Here is a 22,572-nt window from a genome sequence, read left to right on the forward strand (position 1 = left end):
ATGCTCCCCCACACCCACAGGCACCCACATGCTCCCTCACACCCACAGGCACCCACATGCTCCCCCACACCCACGGGCACCCACATACTCCCCCACACCCACAGGCACCCACATGCTCCCCCACACCCACGGGCACCCACATGCTCCCCCACACCCACAGGCACCCACATGCTCCCCCACACCCACAGGCACCCACATGCTCCCCCACACCCACAGGCACCCACATGCTCCCCCACGCCCACAGGCACCCACATGCTCCCCCACACCCACAGGCACCCACATGCTCCCCCACACCCACATGCTCCCCCACACCCACAGGCACCCACATGCTCCCCCACACCCACGGGCACCCACATGCTCCCCCACAGGCACCCACATGCTCCCCCACACCCACAGGCACCCACATGCTCCCCCACACCCACGGGCACCCACATGCTCCCCCACACCCACGGGCACCCACATGCTCCCCCACACCCACAGGCACCCACATGCTCCCCCACACCCACAGGCACCCACATGCTCCCCCACACCCACAGGCACCCACATGCTCCCCCACACCCACAGGCACCCACATGCTCCCCCACACCCACAGGCACCCACATGCTCCCCCACACCCACGGTCACCCACATGCTCCCCCACACCCACAGGCACCCACATACTCCCCCACACCCACAGGCACCCACATGCTCCCCCACACCCACAGGCACCCACATGCTCCCCCACACCCACATGCTCCCCCACACCCACAGGCACCCACATGCTCCCCCACACCCACGGGCACCCACATGCTCCCCCACAGGCACCCACATGCTCCCCCACACCCACAGGCACCCACATGCTCCCCCACACCCACGGGCACCCACATGCTCTCCCACACCCCTTTCAGGAGTCATATTAATAATATGAATTAAAATAAAGATATTTTAATTAAAAAAAAAATAATTGGTGGGCGTGTCTAGGGGTATTGGGGGCGTGGTTAGGGGTGTGGCCTAAATGTCCCATTTTCTGTGCTTACAATGTTGGGAGGTATGGTGCTCTCTCTCTCTAAGGGCTATCTTGCCCTGCATTGCTTAAAGTCGTACAATTCCCATCTGGCATCTGTGGCAGGGCAGAGGCTGTGTTCTTCTGCACTCCACAGCTCCATCTGCCGGTGGGAATTTCCTTCTACATGTGCATAGCACCATAGCTGGGTTCTGTTAATTACATGCTTGTACGGGATTTCCGCAGTGTCAGCGCACATCTTGTGCGCTAACCACGGAAATAATTCCGCAATCGTTACAATACCATTTTTTGGCTAACTTAAAAAAAAAAAAATCTCCATCTAATTATCTTTTTAGGTCACTTTAGTGTTGTTAAATGACCACTACAGTATAATCTCATGATTGACTCTGGTATAGTAAACTACCTCTCCAGGTCCCGGCCAATCTCCATTATAAGTCTATGGGAGCAACACCTGGTATAGTAAACCTGGATATAATAAAACTTCTGTTATAGTAAACATGGCTTTTTTGCCCCTACATGACACTGACTCTTGATATAGTAAACAGTGGGCGGAGCATGCATCATATGTCAGTGGATGGTGCATGTGTCAGATGTCAGTGGGCGGTGCATGTGTCATGTCAGTGGGCGGTGCATGCATCATAGGGTTTGTAGCGCTCGCTATGCTACTCTGATAAGGCATGTTAACTCTGATAAGGTGTGCTATTTGTCTTAGTGAATCAAGCCCAATGTCACACAAAACTTCAAATGGGCTGGACAAAATTATTGGCACTCTTTATGACAACCTGACTAATAAAAATGTCCTGCTAGAGCCTCTTAATGGTCAGACAGTGTTGCTGCTTCTGTGCGCGTGCGCGCTCCCACGCTCCCGCGCATGCACATGCATCCCCGTGCAAGTGAAAATAGTGAAAAAAAAAAAAACACCAAAAAAAAAAAGACACCACTATTTCCAAATACTATATTGTCACCATACTTACTAGGGACATAATTAAAATCTTTTGATAACCAGAACAAATAGGCAGATAAAATGTGTGGGTTTTACGCACAGTAGCGGTGTTAATATTAAAACTATAGGGGATGAAATTTGAGAAATAGTGTATTTTTTCATTTTTTCCTTGTTTTTCCCTTTAAAATGCATAGAAAATAAAGTAATTACTGAAAACTAATATCAACTCCAAAAAGCCCAATTGGTGGTGAGAAAAACAAGATATAGATCATGTCATTGTGATAAGTAGTGATTAAGCTATTGGCAAATGAAAGGGATGAGCACTGAAAGGTGAAAATCGCTCTTGTCCGTTAGGGTAAAAACGTCTTTGGGGTGAAGTGGTTAAAGAGAAACAGTAATCAAGAATTGAACTTCATCCCAATCAGTAGCTGATACCCCCTTTTACATGAGAAATCTATTCCTTTTCACAAACGGATCATCAGGGGGCGCTGTATGGCTGATATTGTGGCGAAACCCCTCCCACAAGAAACTCTGAGGACAATGGTACTCCTGGCAGTTTCCTGTCTGTGAACCTTGTTGCAATGTGGGAAATAGCTGTTTACAGCTGTTTCCAACTGCCAAAAAAGCAAGCAGCAGCTACATCACCTGCCAGCAGTAAAAATATCCCCATGTGATAAATGTCCGAATGTAAATCAGGGATTTAAAAGATTTTACAACTGGCAAACACCGACTAAATCATTTATACATAATTATTGTAAAAATTCAGCTTTTTATATTATATTATTTTCACTGGAGTTCCTCTTTAATATTTGGTTGAAAAAGCAAGAAGTTTTGAATCAGGATGATACCATTTATTGGCTAACTTAGAGATGGATAAACAGTGAGCTTTCGACTTATAAAAAGCCTTCGTAGGACTGGTTCCTGACCAGAACTGAAAAACACAGCTTATTTACACTGACATACAGAGGAGAAACATTCTTTAGCAAACATAAATGTAATTAGATGCATTAACTGTTACTGAGGAGGCTTTCCCAGGCATCCTATCTAAATTGATAAGATCAATAGAATCCTCAACATGACATAAAGCAGACTCTGGTGATGAAGAGACATCGTAAATTCCAAATTCAAATGGTAAATGGCCTGGTTACATGCACCATTAATTCTAAGCTTAAGAGAATTGTGGCATTTAAAGCCAGCACCTGAAAGCAAATAAAATGAATAGTGACAGTGAATTCCATCTTACACAGCATATGGCACAAAAATGAATGAAAAGATAGAAAAATTAAAATTAAAAGAACTGTGGCATTTAAAACCCATCGTACCAGCACAAGAAGTTAGAGTCCTTGTTTAAACCATCTTGTACAGTTTTGAACCAATGTATAAACTTAGTTTCTTGTGTTAGTCTCATGTTTCCCGATTTGAAGCCACCCATTAATACAGTGACGCGAAAATCGCTTAAACTGTGTCCAGGTAAACAAAAGTGTGTTGGTATTGGGAGATCAGTATAATTTGTAATATCCTTTTTCCTGCTGTTAATAGTGGATCTGTGGTGTGTCATGCGATCCCACAGTGGTTGACTTGTTTCTCCCACATAAATTCCTTTGGGGCATTTTGCACACATGATCAGGTATACCACATTAGATGAGTCGCAGGAAAAGGTGCCTTGTACTTTGTATTCCTGTTGTGTACCCGGTATTAGTATCCTGTCAGTGGAATGTATGTATTCACAGGTCCCACATGTTTTCCCTCGGCAGGGGAATGTTCCATTCTGTTCTTGCCTATTTAAGGCACTCCTCACTATCATCTGCTTAAGATTGGGTGGCTGTCGGAACGCAAGGAGGGGAGGTTCAGGGAATATCTTTTTCAGTCTCTGATCCTTGTGTAGAACAGGGTGAAGTTCTTTTGCAATCTTTCTTAAGATTTCCAAGCGTGGGTTGTAGGTTACTACTAGTGTTGGGCGAACATCTAGATGTTCGGGTTCGGGCCGAACAGGCCGAACATGGCCGCGATGTTCGGGTGTTCGACCCGAACTCCGAACATAATGGAAGTCAATGGGGACCCGAACTTTTGTGGTTTGTAAAGCCTCCTTACATGCTACATACCCCAAATTTACAGGGTATGTGCACCTTGGGAGTGGGTACAAGAGGAAAAAAAAATTTAGCAAAAAGAGCTTATAGTTTTTGAGAAAATCGATTTTAAAGTTTCAAAGGGAAAACTGTCTTTTAAATGCGGGAAATGTCTGTTTTCTTTGCACAGGTAACATGCTTTTTGTCGGCATGCAGTCATAAATGTAATACATATAAGAGGTTCCAGGAAAAGGGACCGGTAATGCTAACCCAGCAGCAGCACACGTGATGGAACAGGAGGAGGGTGGCGCAGGAGGAGAAGGCCACGCTTTGAGACACAACAACCCAGGCCTTGCATGAGGACAAGAAGCGTGCGGATAGCATGCTTTGTACCACCATGCAGTAATAAATGTAATAAAGATAAGTGGTTCAATAAACAGGGACCACGCGGCAACGCTAACCCAGCAGCAGCACACGTGATGGAACAGGAGGAGGCGCAGGAGGAGAAGGCCACGCTTTGTGAGACACAACAACCCAGGCCTTGCATGAGGACAAAAAGCGTGCGGATAGCATGCTTTGTACCGCCATGTAGTCATAAATGTAATAAAGATAAGAGGTTCAATAAACAGGGACCACGCGGCAACGCTAACCCAGCAGCAGCAGCAGCAGCAGCACACGTGATGGAACAGGAGGAGGCGCAGGAGGAGAAGGCCACGCTTTGTGAGACACAACAACCCAGGCCTTGCATGAGGACAAAAAGCGTGCGGATAGCATGCTTTGTACCGCCATGTAGTCATAAATGTAATAAAGATAAGAGGTTCCATAAACAGGGACCGGCAACGGTAACCCAGCAGCAGCAGCAGCAGCAGCAGCACACGTGATGGAACAGGAGGAGGCGCAGGAGGAGAAGGCCACGCTTTGTGAGACACAACAACCCAGGCCTTGCATGAGGACAAAAAGCGTGCGGATATAGCAGCAATGCTTTTTGCCGCCATGCAGTCATAAATGTAATACAGATGAGAGGTTCAATAAACAGGGACCGGAAACGCTAAACCATCCCAGATGTTCATCGGTCATGTTACTTGGTTGGGGTCCAGGAGTGTTGCGTAGTCGTTTCCAATCCAGGATTGATTCATTTTAATTTGAGTCAGACGGTCTGCATTTTCTGTGGAGAGGCGGATACGCCGATCTGTGATGATGCCTCCGGCAGCACTGAAACAGCGTTCCGACATAACGCTGGCTGCCGGGCAAGCCAGCACCTCTATTGCGTACATTGCCAGTTCGTGCCAGGTGTCTAGCTTCATGCCCGGTTTCAGGTCCAGCGGTGCCAGCCACAAATCCGTCTGTTCCTTTATTCCCCTCCAAATTTCCTCCCCTGTGTGCTGCTTATCCCCAAGGCAGATCAGCTTCAGCAACGCTTGCTGACGCATGCCAACAGCTGTGCTGCACTGCTTCCACGATCCTACTGCTGCTGGTGCTGGGTTAGCATTTCCGGATGAGGTACAGCTTTGAGATGCGTTGGAGGAGAAGGAGTCAGAGAGGTAGGTGCTGCTGTTGTTATCCAGCTGTTTGCGGCGTGGGCAACACCCGCGCCGTAGCAGGTGAGGAATCGCTGCCAGGCTCCACAAGGTTCACCCAGTGCGCGGTAAGGGAGATGTATCGACCCTGGCCGAACGCACTCGTCCAGGTGTCAGTGGTGAGGTGAACCTTGCAGGCAACGGCATTCTTCAAGCTTCGGGTTATTTAGCTGACCACGTGCTCATGCAACTCAGGCACTGCAGAGCGCGCAAAGTGGTAGCGGCTGGGAACCACGTAACGTGGGATGGCCACTGACATCATGCCCTTGAAGCTGTTTGTCTCCACCACTCGATATGGCAGCATTTCGCAGGCCAGAAGCTTGGCTATGCTGGCTGGCTGTTACTGCCACGGCCCGGGGGTCATTTGCTGGCAATTTCCTCTTGTGCTCAAACATCTCAGAGACAGACAACTCAACCGTAGCGCTGCACACCGAAGGGCTGTTGGTTGTTGTGTTTGATGAACACTGGGAGACCTCAAGAGCACTAGTCCGGAAAGTGACAGTGTCAGCATCGTCTGATGTTTGTGAATGTTGTGAACCACGCAATGGCTGGGCTACTGCTGCTGCTGAGGCGGGTCTGGTGGTGAGTCTGGTGAACCCAAGGGAGGCAGTGTTGCTGGTGGTACCTAGTGATGGGCGAACACCTGGATGTTCGGGTTCGGGAAAGTTCGCCGAACATGGCCGAGATGTTCGGCATGTTCGGGCCGAACCCCGAACTTCCCGAACATCCCTATTTTGGGGGCCCTATGGGGTCGCAGGCATAAGGGGGGAGCATGCCCCGATCGCGGGGGGGGTCGGAAATTCCCCCCACCCCCTCCGCTAGCGCTCCCCCCTCTGCCCGCTTCCCCATTCAAAAGTTTCAAGAAGTACCTGTATAGCGGATGGCCTGGCAGTGGGCGGCACTGTGGAGTGAGGAGGAGGAGGAGTCCAGAGAGTGACGAGTTGAGGGAGGCCGGGCAGCGGGCGTGAGGTCAGAGAAAGGGCGGAACTTCCGCCCTTTCTCTGACCTCACGCCCGCTGCCCGGCCTCCCTCAACTCGTCACTCTCCGGACTCCTCCTCCTCCTCACTCCACAGTGCCGCCCACTGCCAGGCCATCCGCTATACAGGTACTTCTTGAAACTTTTGAATGGGGAAGCGGGCAGAGGGGGGAGCGCTAGCGGAGGGGGTGGGGGGAATTTCCGACCCCCCCGCGATCGGGGCATGCTCCCCCCTTATGCCTGCGACCCCATAGGGGGGCCGTATTGCGGCCTGTTCGGCCGAACAGGGCCCTGTTCGCCCGAACAGGGGCCCTGTTCGGCCCTGTTCGGGGGCATACAGAAGTTCGGGGCGAACCCGAACTTAAAAGGCCGAACACCATGAGGTGTTCGGCCGAACTCGAACATCACCCGAACAGGGTGATGTTCTGCAGAACCCGAACAGTGGCGAACACTGTTCGCCCAACACTAGTGGTACCCTGTCCTGCCGCGTTTGCCCACAGAGTGGGATGTTTGGATAGAATGTGGCGGCTCATGCTGGTGGTGGAGAGGTTGTTAATACTTTTCCCCCTGCTCAGGCGGGTCTTGCACACCTTGCAAATCGCCATGGTAACATCCTCAGTGCAGTCTTCAAAGAAAGCCCAGACTTTAACTGGCTGAGGACTCGGACCTCGTGCGTGATGTGCTGGTGCTGCTTAACCCACTGCTGGACGCTTGAGAGGTCATCCAAGTAATTATCTGGTCCTGTTCTTTTGGATCTGTGAGGGTTGTTGTCCTGGACAACATGGGCAGTATTGAGTGGGTTTTCTTGGGTGCTCCCCTGTGGCCTGTACGTGAACCGTCAGGGGAAACACCTCTTCCCTTGCCCCTCCCTCTTTCACCGGATTTCTTCCTCATTTCACTTATCCTTAAAGTACACGCTGACTGGCAGCAGTACAGTGGCAGTACAGAAATGCTATACAGTGGTGGGTGAGCGGTGTACCACTATTGTCAGCAGTGACACAGAGCACAATGCTATACAGTGGCGGGTGAGCGGTGTACTACTGTTCCCAGCAGACACAGAGTGGAAGTAAACACAATGCTATATAGTGTGGCTGAGCCGTGTACACAGAGTGGCATTAAACACAATGCTATATAGTCTGCTATATAGTCACCCCGAACAGGGTGATGTTCTGCAGAACCCGAACAGTGGCAAACACTGTTCGCCCAACACTACTGGGAGGGAACGCAGATTTTAGTACCTAAACACATGATACAACATGTTTTCCGGGGTCGGACTCTGAGGCACATACAGATGGTCCCGATCATCATCCTCATCATACAACTCTTCTCCTGAGTCTGACCCACCCACCACCTCTGCCACCCCAACATCCCCAGACACAGACCCCTCATCGTCCTCAACATTAACTTGGGATGCTGGCCTGAGCCAGACCTCCTCCTCCACATCAGGCCCCATCATCTCCTCAATGGCAGCCCTCATTAATCGCTCTGGCGACGGACTGATGGACACAACGTTCTCCTCCGGGGAGGGCTGCTGCTGACCACTGGCTGCTGGGGTGGATGTTATAGCTTGCGTGGGGCGTTGGCTGTTGCTGTTGTTGGGAGTGCTGCTCACAGCGGAGGTCTCTGGGGAACTCATGTTGAGCTCATATAGTGGTTGACGGTGAGTGGAGTATTACTGATCCCAGCAATATACACACTGACTGGCAGAGTACGCAATGCTATATAGTGTGGCTGAGCGGTGTACACAGAGTGGCAGTAAACACAATGCTATATAGTCTGGCTGAGCGAGCGGTGTACTACTGTTCCCAGCAGAATCAGAGTGGCAGTAAACAATGGTATATAGTCTGGCTGAGCGGTGTACACAGAGTGTCAGTAAACAATGGTATATAGTCTGGCTGAGTGAGCGGTGTACTACTGTTCCCAGCAGAATCAGAGTGGCAGTAAACAATGGTATATAGTCTGGCTGAGCGGTGTACACAGAGTGTCAGTAAACAATGGTATATAGTCTGGCTGAGCGGTGTACACACAATGCTATATAGTCTGCTATATAGTGTCAGTAAACAATGGTATATAGTCTGGCTGAGCGAGCGGTGTACTACTGTTCCCAGCAGAATCAGAGTGGCAGTAAACAATGGTATATAGTCTGGCTGAGCGGTGTACACAGAGTGTCAGTAAACAATGGTATATAGTCTGGCTGAGCGAGCGGTGTACTACTGTTCCCAGCAGAATCAGAGTGGCAGTAAACAATGGTATATAGTCTGGCTGAGCGGTGTACACAGAGTGTCAGTAAACAATGGTATATAGTCTGGCTGAGCGGTGTACACACAATGCTATATAGTCTGCTATATAGTGTCAGTAAACAATGGTATATAGTCTGGCTGAGCGAGCGGTGTACTACTGTTCCCAGCAGAATCAGAGTGGCAGTAAACAATGGTATATAGTCTGGCTGAGCGGTGTACACAGAGTTTCAGTAAACAATGGTATATAGTCTGGCTGAGCGGTGTACACAGAGTGTCAGTAAACAATGGTATATAGTCTGGCTGAGCGGTGTACACAGAGTGGCAGTAAACACAATGCTATATAGTCTGGCTGAGCGAGCGGTGTACTACTGTTCCCAGCAGAATCAGAGTGGCAGTAAACAATGGTATATAGTCTGGCTGAGCGGTGTACACAGAGTGTCAGTAAACAATGGTATATAGTCTGGCTGAGCGGTGTACACAGAGTGTCAGTAAACAATGGTATATAGTCTGGCTGAGCGGTGTACACAGAGTGGCAGTAAACACAATGCTATATACTCTGGCTGAGCGAGCGGTGTACTACTGTTCCCAGCAGACACAGAACAGTAAACAGAATGCTATATAGTGTGGCTGAGCGAGCGGTGTACCACTATTCCCAGCAGACACAGAACAGTAAACAGAATGCTATATAGTGTGGCTGAGCGAGCGGTGTACCACTATTCCCAGCAGACACAGAACAGTAAACAGAATGCTATATAGTGTGGCTGAGCGAGCGGTGTACCACTATTCCCAGCAGACACAGAACAGTGAACAGAATGCTATATAGTGTGGCTGAGCGAGCGGTGTACCACTATTCCCAGCAGACACAGAACAGTGAACAGAATGCTATATAGTGTGGCTGAGCGAGCGGTGTACCACTATTCCCAGCAGACACAGAACAGTGAACAGAATGCTATATAGTGTGGCTGAGCGAGCGGTGTACCACTATTCCCAGCAGACACAGAACAGTAAACAGAATGCTATATAGTGTGGCTGAGCGAGCGGTGTACCACTATTCCCAGCAGACACAGAACAGTAAACAGAATGCTATATAGTGTGGCTGAGCGAGCGGTGTACCACTATTCCAAGCAGACACAGAACAGTGAACAGAATGCTATATAGTGTGGCTGAGCGAGCGGTGTACCACTATTCCCAGCAGACACAGAGTGGCAGTAAACAGAATGCTATATAGTGTGGCTGAGCGAGGTACACAGAGTGGCAGTAAACAGAATGCTATATGGTGTGGCTGAGCAAGCGGTGTACTACTATTCCCAGCAGACACAGAGTGGCAGTAAACAGAATGCTATATAGTGTGGCTGAGCGAGGTACACAGAGTGGCAGTAAACAGAATGCTATATAGTGTGGCTGAGCAAGCGGTGTACTACTGTTCCCAGCAGTGACACAATGACAGGGGGGACCCTGGCTAGCGTGGCTGGAGCGCGAACTACCCTGCCTGCCTACCCAAAGCTAAACCCACAGACAAATGGCGGAGATATGACGTGGTTCGGGTATTTATTTACCCGAACCACGTGACCGTTCGGCCAATCAGAGCGCGTTCGGGTCCGAACCACGTGACCCGTTCGGCCAATCACAGCGCTAGCCGAACGTTCGGGGAACGTTCGGCCATGCGCTCTTAGTTCGGCCATATGGCCGAACGGTTTGGCCGAGCACCGTCAGGTGTTCGGCCGAACTCGAACATCACCCGAACAGGGTGATGTTCTGCAGAACCCGAACAGTGGCGAACACTGTTCGCCCAACACTAGTTACTACCAGTGGGACACGGCTCTCTTCCTGGCTCTGCTTGTACTCCAGGAGCTGAGTCCTAGGGATGTTGTTAGCTTTCCTGATTTGGGTCTCAGCCATTAGAGGATTGTATCCCTGTTTTATGAAATTCTTCTTCAGGTAACCCAGGTGTTTGCCTTTGTCATCCTTGTCAGAACAGATCCGATTGCATCTTATTGCCTGGCTGTAAATTATGGAATTCTTTATATGTTTGGGGTGGAAACTGTCATACCTGAGGTATGTGGGACGATCCGTCGGTTTGTGGTACATGGACGTTTGTAAGCTGTTCTCTCTGATGTATATGGTGGTGTCAAGAAAGTTAATCTCCTTGTGAGAGTAGCTCAATTTCAGTTTGATTGTGGGATGGAAAGCATTGAAGTTCCTGTGAAATTGGACAAGATCCTCCTCACTTGCAGACCAGATGATCAAGATGTCGTCGATAAAACGGAAGTAGGCCATGGGTTTTATATGACAAGTATTCAGGTATTCTTCTTCAATCTTTGCCATGAAGAGATTTGCGTACTGCGGTGCAAACCGTGAGCCCATTGCCACTCCCATTTGCTGCAAATAGAGGTCCTCCCCAAAAGTGAAATAATTGTGGGTGAGAACGAATCTCATCAGTCCAGCAATTGAGTTTATAGGTGTGCCCAAACCTTGAAGATATTTGCGACAGGCCGCAATTCCATCATTGTGGGGAATGTTGGTGTACAGAGACTCTACATCCATAGTGGCAAGAATGGTGCCTTCAGGCACTGGGCCAATGGCTGCCAGTTGGTTCAGGAGGTGTGTAGTATCCTGTATGTAGCTGGGTCTTTTACAGACTAGAGGCTTCAAAATGTTTTCCAACCACCCTGAGATATTCTCTGTGAGCGTTCCATTCCCTGAGATTATGGGCCTGCCTGGGTTCCCCTCTTTGTGGACTTTGGGAAGCATGTAAAAGCAGGCGGTTCTCGGCTTTTCCGGGATAAGAGTCTGTACATGAAGCCTGGTGTTTACGGGCAATTTCTTTACCATCCTATTGAGTGCCATCCTGTACCTTTTTGTTGGGTCCTCCTGTAATTTGGCATAGTGCATGGTGTTAGACAACTGTCTTTGTGCCTCCTGGATATAGTCACCGGTGTTCATGATGACTATGGCACCCCCTTTATCCGCTGGCTTAATAATAATGTCCTTATTCTCCTTAAGGGATGTGATAGCTTGTTGCTCTTGCAATGTTATGTTATGAGCCAGTGTTTTTCTTTTATTCAGAACCCTGTCAGAGATTTGGCGTCTAAATTTGTTGATGTATTTGTCCAGGGTAGGATTTTTTCCAGCGGCAGGGGTCCATCCGCCTTTTTTTGTGGATCTGGTGTGTGTTGGCTAATATTTGGTTGCACACCCTTAATATAAATAACTGAAATCAGTTGCTTTCTATAACTATCAATAAGCTTCTTATACCTCTCACCTGGAATTTTGGACCACTCTTCCTTTGCAAACTGCTCCAGGTCTCTCTGATTGGAAGTGCGCCTTTTCCCAACAGCAATTTTAAGATCTCTCCACAGGTGTTCAGTGGGATTTAGATCTGTACTTATTGCTGGCCACTTCAGAACTCTCCAGTGCTTTGTTGCCATCTGTTTCTGAGTTCTTTTGACACACAGTATGTTAGGGGTCATCGTCCTGCTGGAACCCAAGATCTCTGACGCAAACCCAGCTCTCTGACGCAGGGGAGGTAGAGGTCAATAGTTTATGTATTTTAACTCTGGGTCTCTTAATAGGTTGCAATTGAGCAGAGACAATAAAACATCTACTTTGTAAATGTTGAAATATAAAATAAAACCATGGGATATCATGAAATATCTATTTTTAGGAGTAGGAGGATAAATACAATAGTTTATCTCAAAAGTTTATTTTTACCTCGGGTTAGATACATTTGACACGTATCAACAATACTTGATATTAACTTCTTCACACAAACTGGACATACATGCACGCCCTGCCATTTCGCGGCAGGGAAGCGCACACGTGCACATGCCTGCCGCTCGTACCCGGCAGCCATGACAGAGGGAGGATTGATAAAAGGGAACAAGCGTTCCCCCGAGAAAATTGAAGTGGCGATAATAAATGAACACACCTCAAATCACGAGGCATGTATATTCATCAAAGTGAAAGTAAAACTCATAGTAAAAAACTTCCTGGTACCTTCCAGGGGAGTGTTTATCCCCATCTAGTGGCCAAAAAGTATAATTAAAGTAAAAAGTAAATTAAAATAAAATAATTATTAAAACCTTATTAATACCCCCTACTTACAAAACATAAACACCTAAAAAAGTGACAATTAAAACAAATAAACAAACAAACAAATAAACAAAACAAATAGTCTCTTTAGAGTCTGAACTTTCTAAATATATATGTAAAGAGGGTATATTACTGTTATTTTATCAACTGTGTACTTGTATTTATTGATGGGTACAAAACAAAAAAAAATACAGAAAATATACACCTTTATTTCCAAATTATATACCGTGGCCATACATTGTACTTGGGACATAATTAAAATGTTGTAATAACCAAAGCGGTGGAATTGGAGAAATAGTGTATTTTTTATTTATTCTATAGTTACATAGTTACATAGTTATTTTGGTTGAAAAAAGACATATGTCCATCGAGTTCAACCAGTACAAAGTACAACTCCAGCCTGCTCCCTCACATATCCCTGTTGATCCAAAGGAAGGCGAAAAAAACCCTTACAAGGCATGGTCCAATTAGCCCCAAAAGGGAAAAATTCCTTCCCGACTCCAGATGGCAATCAGATAAAATCCCTGGATCAACATCATTAGGCATTACCTAGAAATTGTAGCCATGGATGTCTTTCAACGCAAGGAAAGCATCTAAGCCCCCTTTAAATGCAGGTATAGAGTTTGCCATAACGACTTCCTGTGGCAATGCATTCCACATCTTAATCACTCTTACTGTAATGAACCCTTTCCTAAATAAATGGCTAAAACGTTTTTTTTCCCAAAATGAAGGGAAAATAAAGTAATTACTGAAAACAAGCATCGCCCACAAAAAGCCCAATTTGTGTAAAACCCCCCCAAACAAACAAGATATACATCCTTTATGTGTGATATGCAGTGATAAAGATATTGCCAAATGAATGGGAGGAGCTCTGACAGGGAAAAATGTCTCTTGGTGGTAATGGTAAAATAGCCTGTAGCGTGAAGTAGTTAAGGACTATGTGGGCTGATATTGTACAGGGGGCACACTTGTCCTGGCCATTCAGCATATGTGAGCCTGAGCCATGTGTGTATGAGTAATGTCTGAACGATGCCGCTTGTCCCCTGCTGTTCCCCTCCACCCGTGAGCACTTCATTCTTCTGGGCATATGCAGACCTTGCTGGTTGGGATGCACTTGTCCGCAGCCCAGAGAAGACTTATTCCAATGGCTTGGGTCTAGTTTAGCTGGAGCCAGCACTGGAATGGTGGGGGTGTGGGGGGTGTGGGGGGGGGATCAGGGACATCTCTGCACCGTCCACATCTTCCCACCACTAAGGTAAGTATCTTACTTTTATTTTTAGGATGCTTCAGGTGAGATTCAAAGTTCACAGATTATATTCTTCTTTTTCATACCAGTTCAAAGCAGCCAGACAAGTATAGAAGAGGAAATAGAGAATCTGGGTAAGTTATGATGACAACATTCAGTGTGATTCTTAATTTCTTGTATGATATGTGCTGCTGTTATTTCTTAAAGTCAATATAAAAGGTTTAAACTTTAACAAAATATTACCAAACAAAATCAACAATGTTTTTGTAATATTATTACTTGTAAATGACCAATAATAAAAACAACAAGCGACAAATAAATCACACCAGTTCCATTATCATATGCACAGGCCCTCTAAGTAACATTACTGGCCTGTCCTCTCAAAATAACATCAGTAGATATAGTGTTGCCCATAATTATTCATACCCCTGGCAAACTTTGACTTAAAGGGATACTGTAGGGGGTCAGGGGAAAATGAGTTGAACTTACCCGGGGCTTCTAATGGTCCCCTGCAAACATCCTGCGCCCGCGCAGCCACTCCCAAATGCTCCGGCCCCACCTCCGGTTCACTTCTGGAATTTCAGACTTTAAAGTCTGAAAACCACTGCGCCTGCGTAGTGTTGGGCGAACAGTGTTCGCCACTGTTTGGGTTCTGCAGAACATCACCCTGTTCGGGTGATGTTCGAGTTCGGCCGAACACCTGGTGGTGTTCGGCCAAACTGTTCGGGAGCATGCCACGATCGCGGGGGGGGGGGGGGGGGGGGTCGGAAATTCCCCCCACCCCCTCCGCTAGCGCTCCCCCCTCTGCCCGCTTCCCCATACAAAAGTTTAAGGAAAGTAAAATAATACCGGTGGTAGTGGCTGGCAGTGGCACTGTGAAGTGAGTCAGGAGGAGGAGTCCGGAGAGTGACGCGTTGAGGGAGGCCGGGCAGCGGGCGGTTCAGCGGTAGTACCCTTGTGGTACTTCCGCCCTGTCTCTGACCGCCCTTCCTTATGCGTGATGACGCATACGAGGGTACGCGTGACGCGTACCCTCGTATGCAGAGGACGTGAGGTCAGAGAAAGGGCGGAAGTACCACAAGGGTACTACCGCTGAACCGCCCGCTGCCCGGCCTCCCTCAATGCGTCACTCTCCGGACTCCTCCTCCTGACTCACTTCACAGTGCCACTGCCAGCCACTACCACCGGTATTATTTTACTTTCCTTAAACTTTTGTATGGGGAAGCGGGCAGAGGGGGGAGCGCTAGCGGAGGGGGTGGGGGGAATTTCCGACCCCCCCGCGATCGGGGCATGCTCCCCCCTTATGCCTGCAACCCCATAGGGCCCCCAAAAGCGGGATGTTCGGGGAGTTCGGGGTTCGGCCCGAACATGCCGAACATCGCGGCCATGTTCGGCGAACGTTCCCGAACCCGAACATCCAGGTGTTCGCCCAACACTACGCCTGCGTTGCCGTGTCCTCGCTTCCCTGATGGCACCAGGAGCACACGGCACAGGCACAGACCATACTGGGCCTGTGCAGCATGTAGTGTTGGGCGAACATCTAGATGTTCGGGTTCGGGCCGAACAGGCCGAACATGGCCGCGATGTTCGGGTGTTCGACCCGAACTCCGAACATAATGGAAGTCAATGGGGACCCGAACTTTTGTGGTTTGTAAAGCCTCCTTACATGCTACATACCCCAAATTTACAGGGTATGTGCACCTTGGGAGTGGGTACAAGAGGAAAAAAAAATTAGCAAAAAGAGCTTATAGTTTTTGAGAAAATCGATTTTAAAGTTTCAAAGGGAAAACTGTCTTTTAAATGCGGGAAATGTCTGTTTTCTTTGCACAGGTAACATGTTTTTTGTCGGCATGCAGTCATAAATGTAATACATATAAGAGGTTCCAGGAAAAGGGACCGGTAACGCTAACCCAGCAGCAGCACACGTGATGGAACAGGAGGAGGGTGGCGCAGGAGGAGAAGAAGGCCACGCTTTGTGAGACACAACAACCCCGGCCTTGCATGAGGGCAAGAAGCGTGCGGATAGCAGGCTTTGTACCGCCATGCAGTCATAAATGTAATAAAGATAAGTGGTTCAATAAACAGGGACCACGCGGCAACGCTAACCCAGCAGCAGCAGACGTGATGGAACAGGAGCAGGCGCAGGAGGAGAAGGCCACGCTTTGTGAGACACAACAACCCAGGCCTTGCATGAGGGCAAGAAGCGTGCGGATAGCATGCTTTGTACCGCCATGCAGTCATAAATGTAATAAAGATAAGTGGTTCAATAAACAGGGACCACACGGCAACGCTAACCCAGCAGCAGCAGACGTGATGGAACAGGAGGAGGCGCAGGAGGAGAAGGCCACGCTTTGTGAGACACAACAACCCAGGCCTTGCATGAGGGCAAGAAGCGTGCGGATAGCAGGCTTTGTACCGCCATGCAGTCATGAGAGGTCATCCAAGTAATTATCTGGTCCTGTTCTTTTGGATTTGTGAGGGTTGTTGTCCTGGACAACATGGGCGGTATTGAGTGGGTTTTCTTGGGTGCTCCCCTGTGGCCTGTACGTGAACCGTCAGGGGAAACACCTCTTCCCTTGCCCCTCCCTCTTTCACCGGATTTCTTCCTCATTTCACTTATCCTTACAGTACACGCTGACTGGCAGCAGTACAGTGGCAGTACAGAAATGCTATACAGTACCACTATTCCCAGCAGCGACACAGAGCACAATGCTATACAGTGACGGGTGAGCGGTGTACCACTATTCCCAGCAGCGACACAGAGCACAATGCTATACAGTGACGGGTGAGCGGTGTACCACTATTCCCAGCAGACACAGAACAGTACACAGAATGCTATATAGTGTGGCTGAACGAGCGGTGTACCACTATTCCCAGCAGACACAGAACAGTACACAGAATGCTATATAGTGTGGCTGAACGAGCGGTGTACTACTGTTCCCAGCAGACACAGAACAGTACACAGAATGCTATATAGTGTGGCTGAACGAGCGGTGTACCACTATTCCCAGCAGACACAGAACAGTACACAGAATGCTATATAGTGTGGCTGAACGAGCGGTGTACTACTGTTCCCAGCAGACACAGAACAGTACACAGAATGCTATATAGTGTGGCTGAACGAGCGGTGTACTACTGTTCCCAGCAGACACAGAACAGTACACAGAATGCTATATAGTGTGGCTGAACGAGCGGTGTACTACTGTTCCCAGCAGACACAGAACAGTACACAGAATGCTATATAGTGTGGCTGAACGAGCGGTGTACTACTGTTCCCAGCAGCGACACACAATGACTGGGGGGGACCCTGGCTAGCGTGGCTGGAGCGCGAACTACCCTGCCTGCCTACCCAAAGCTAAACCCACAGACAAATGGCGGAGATATGACGTGGTTCGGGTATTTATTTACCCGAACCACGTGACAGTTCGGCCAATCAGAGCGCGTTCGGGTCCGAACCACGTGACCCGTTCGGCCAATCACAGCGCTAGCCGAACGTTCGGGGAACGTTCGGCCATGCGCTCTTAGTTCGGCCATATGGCCGAACGGTTTGGCCGAGCACCGTCAGGTGTTCGGCCGAACTCGAACATCACCCGAACAGGGTGATGTTCTGCAGAACCCGAACAGTGGCGAACACTGTTCGCCCAACACTACTGCTGGGAACAGTAGTACACCGCTTGCTCAGCCACACTATATAGCATTCTGTTTACTGCCACTCTGTGTACCTCGCTCAGCCACACTATATAGCATTCTGTTTACTGCCACTCTGTGTCTGCTGGGAATAGTAGTACACCGCTTGCTCAGCCACACTATATAGCATTCTGTTTACTGCCACTCTGTGTACCTCGCTCAGCCACACTATATAGCATTCTGTTTACTGCCACTCTGTGTCTGCTGGGAATAGTGGTACACCGCTCGCTCAGCCACACTATATAGCATTCTGTTCACTGTTCTGTGTCTGTTTGGAATAGTGGTACACCGCTCGCTCAGCCACACTATATAGCATTCTGTTTACTGTTCTGTGTCTGCTGGGAATAGTGGTACACCGCTCGCTCAGCCACACTATATAGCATTCTGTTTACTGTTCTGTGTCTGCTGGGAATAGTGGTACACCGCTCGCTCAGCCACACTATATAGCATTCTGTTTACTGTTCTGTGTCTGCTGGGAACAGTAGTACACCGCTCGCTCAGCCAGAGTATATAGCATTGTGTTTACTGCCACTCTGTGTACACCGCTCAGCAAGACTATATACCATTGTTTACTGACACTCTGTGTACACCGCTCAGCCAGACTATATACCATTGTTTACTGACACTCTGTGTACACCGCTCAGCCAGACTATATACCATTGTTTACTGCCACTCTGATTCTGCTGGGAACAGTAGTACACCGCTCGCTCAGCCAGACTATATAGCATTGTGTTTACTGCCACTCTGTGTACACCGCTCAGCCAGACTATATACCATTGTTTACTGACACTCTGTGTACACCGCTCAGCCAGACTATATACCATTGTTTACTGAAACTCTGTGTACACCGCTCAGCCAGACTATATACCATTGTTTACTGCCACTCTGATTCTGCTGGGAACAGTAGTACACCGCTCGCTCAGCCAGACTATATACCATTGTTTACTGACACTATATAGCAGACTATATAGCATTGTGTGTACACCGCTCAGCCAGACTATATACCATTGTTTACTGACACTCTGTGTACACCGCTCAGCCAGACTATATACCATTGTTTACTGCCACTCTGATTCTGCTGGGAACAGTAGTACACCGCTCGCTCAGCCAGACTATATACCATTGTTTACTGACACTCTGTGTACACCGCTCAGCCAGACTATATACCATTGTTTACTGCCACTCTGATTCTGCTGGGAACAGTAGTACACCGCTCGCTCAGCCAGACTATATACCATTGTTTACTGCCACTCTGATTCTGCTGGGAACAGTAGTACACCGCTCGCTCAGCCAGACTATATACCATTGTTTACTGACACTCTGTGTACACCGCTCAGCCAGACTATATACCATTGTTTACTGCCACTCTGATTCTGCTGGGAACAGTAGTACACCGCTCGCTCAGCCAGACTATATAGCATTGTGTTTACTGCCACTCTGTGTACACCGCTCAGCCACACTATATAGCATTGCGTACTCTGCCAGTCAGTGTGTATATTGCTGGGATCAGTAATACTCCACTCACCGTCAACCACTATATGAGCTCAACATGAGTTCCCCAGAGACCTCCGCTGTGAGCAGCACTCCCAACAACAGCAACAGCCAACGCCCCACGCAAGCTATAACATCCACCCCAGCAGCCAGTGGTCAGCAGCAGCCCTCCCCGGAGGAGAACGTTGTGTCCATCAGTCCGTCGCCAGAGCGATTAATGAGGGCTGCCATTGAGGAGATGATGGGGCCTGATGTGGAGGAGGAGGTCTGGCTCAGGCCAGCATCCCAAGTTAATGTTGAGGACGATGAGGGGTCTGTGTCTGGGGATGTTGGGGTGGCAGAGGTGGTGGGTGGGTCAGACTCAGGAGAAGAGTTGTATGATGAGGATGATGATCGGGACCATCTGTATGTGCCTCAGAGTCCGACCCCGGAAAACATGTTGTATCGTGTGTTTAGATACTAAAATCTGCGTTCCCTCCCAGTAGTGTTGGGCGAACAGTGTTTGCCACTGTTTGGGTTCTGCAGAACATCACCCTGTTCGGGGTGACTATATAGCAGACTATATAGCATTGTGTTTAATGCCACTCTGTGTACACGGCTCAGCCACACTATATAGCATTGTGTTTACTTCCACTCTGTGTCTGCTGGGAACAGTAGTACACCGCTCACCCGCCACTGTATAGCATTGTGCTCTGTGTCACTGCTGACAATAGTGGTACACCGCTCACCCACCACTGTATAGCATTTCTGTACTGCCACTGTACTGCTGCCAGTCAGCGTGTACTTTAAGGATAAGTGAAATGAGGAAGAAATCCGGTGAAAGAGGGAGGGGCAAGGGAAGAGGTGTTTCCCCTGACGGTTCACGTACAGGCCACAGGGGAGCACCCAAGAAAACCCACTCAATACTGCCCATGTTGTCCAGGACAACAACCCTCACAGATCCAAAAGAACAGGACCAGATAATTACTTGGATGACCTCTTAAGCGTCCAGCAGTGGGTTAAGCAGCACCAGCACATCACGCACGAGGTCCGAGTCCTCAGCCAGTTAAAGTCTGGGCTTTCTTTGAAGACTGCACTGAGGATGTTACCATGGCGATTTGCAAGGTGTGCAAGACCCGCCTGAGCAGGGGGAAAAGTATTAACAACCTCTCCACCACCAGCATGAGCCGCCACATTCTATCCAAACATCCCACTCTGTGGGCAAACGCGGCAGGACAGGGTACCACCAGCAACACTGCCTCCCTTGGGTTCACCAGACTCACCACCAGACCCGCCTCAGCAGCAGCAGTAGCCCAGCCATTGCGTGGTTCACAACATTCACAAACATCAGACGATGCTGACACTGTCACTTTCCGGACAAGTGCTCTTGAGGTCTCCCAGTGTTCATCAAACACAACAACCAACAGCCCTTCGGTGTGCAGCGCTACGGTTGAGTTGTCTGTCTCTGAGATGTTTGAGCACAAGAGGAAATTGCCAGCAAATGACCCCCGGGCCGTGGCAGTAACAGCCAGCCAGCATAGCCAAGCTTCTGGCCTGCGAAATGCTGCCATATCGAGTGGTGGAGACAAACAGCTTCAAGGGCATGATGTCAGTGGCCATCCCACGTTACGTGGTTCCCAGCCGCTACCACTTTGCGCGCTCTGCAGTGCCTGAGTTGCATGAGCACGTGGTCAGCTAAATAACCCGAAGCTTGAAGAATGCCGTTGCCTGCAAGGTTCACCTCACCACTGACACCTGGACGAGTGCGTTCGGCCAGGGTCGATACATCTCCCTTACCGCGCACTGGGTGAACCTTGTGGAGCCTGGCACTGGCAGCGATTCCTCACCTGCTACGGCGCGGGTGTTGCCCACGCCGCAAACAGCTGGATAACAACAGCAGCACCTACCTCTCTGACTCCTTCTCCTCCAACGCATCTCAAAGCTGTACCTCATCCGGAAATGCTAACCCAGCACCAGCAGCAGTAGGATCGTGGAAGCAGTGCAGCACAGCTGTTGGCATGCGTCAGCAAGCGTTGCTGAAGCTGATCTGCCTTGGGGATAAGCAGCACACAGGGGAGGAAATTTGGAGGGGAATAAAGGAACAGACGGATTTGTGGCTGGCACCGCTGGACCTGAAACCGGGCATGAAGCTAGACACCTGGCACGAACTGGCAATGTACGCAATAGAGGTGCTGGCTTGCCCGGCAGCCAGCGTTATGTCGGAACGCTGTTTCAGTGCTGCCGGAGGCATCATCACAGATCGGCGTATCCGCCTCTCCACAGAAAATGCAGACCGTCTGACTCAAATTAAAATGAATCAATCCTGGATTGGAAACGACTACGCAACACTCCTGGACCCCAACCAAGTAACATGACCGATGAACATCTGGGATGGTTTAGCGTTTCCGGTCCCTGTTTATTGAACCTCTCATCTGTATTACATTTATGACTGCATGGCGGCAAAAAGCATTGCTGCTATATCCGCACGCTTTTTGTCCTCATGCAAGGCCTGGGTTGTTGTGTCTCACAAAGCGTGGCCTTCTCCTCCTGCGCCTCCTCCTGTTCCATCACGTGTGCTGCTGCTGCTGCTGCTGGGTTACCGTTGCCGGTCCCTGTTTATGGAACCTCTTATCTTTATTACATTTATGACTACATGGCGGTACAAAGCATGCTATCCGCACGCTTTTTGTCCTCATGCAAGGCCTGGGTTGTTGTGTCTCACAAAGCGTGGCCTTCTCCTCCTGCGCCTCCTCCTGTTCCATCACGTGTGCTGCTGCTGCTGCTGCTGCTGCTGGGTTACCGTTGCCGGTCCCTGTTTATGGAACCTCTTATCTTTATTACATTTATGACTACATGGCGGTACAAAGCATGCTATCCGCACGCTTTTTGTCCTCATGCAAGGCCTGGGTTGTTGTGTCTCACAAAGCGTGGCCTTCTCCTCCTGCGCCTCCTCCTGTTCCATCACGTGTGCTGCTGCTGCTGCTGCTGCTGCTGGGTTACCGTTGCCGGTCCCTGTTTATGGAACCTCTTATCTTTATTACATTTATGACTACATGGCGGTACAAAGCATGCTATCCGCACGCTTTTTGTCCTCATGCAAGGCCTGGGTTGTTGTGTCTCACAAAGCGTGGCCTTCTCCTCCTGCGCCTCCTCCTGTTCCATCACGTGTGCTGCTGCTGCTGCTGCTGCTGGGTTAGCGTTGCCGCGTGGTCCCTGTTTATTGAACCTCTTATCTTTATTACATTTATGACTACATGGCGGTACAAAGCAT

At 49.1% G+C, this 22,572-nt stretch overlaps 1 long non-coding RNA gene across 1 annotated transcript in view; it reads left to right on the forward strand.

Annotated features, from left to right (window-relative positions):
• Positions 1 to 22,572, forward strand: part of LOC137528603 (uncharacterized) — a 59,600-nt gene that overhangs the window by 34,345 nt on the left and 2,683 nt on the right. The window contains exon 2 of the long non-coding RNA XR_011023439.1: positions 14,234 to 14,278. This is a non-coding gene — a long non-coding RNA (uncharacterized lncRNA). The remainder of the gene's footprint in view (positions 1 to 14,233; positions 14,279 to 22,572) is intronic.

Source organism: Hyperolius riggenbachi, chromosome 8, assembly GCF_040937935.1.
Source record: "Hyperolius riggenbachi isolate aHypRig1 chromosome 8, aHypRig1.pri, whole genome shotgun sequence".
In the NCBI taxonomy this organism is placed as follows: Eukaryota; Metazoa; Chordata; class Amphibia; order Anura; family Hyperoliidae; genus Hyperolius; species Hyperolius riggenbachi.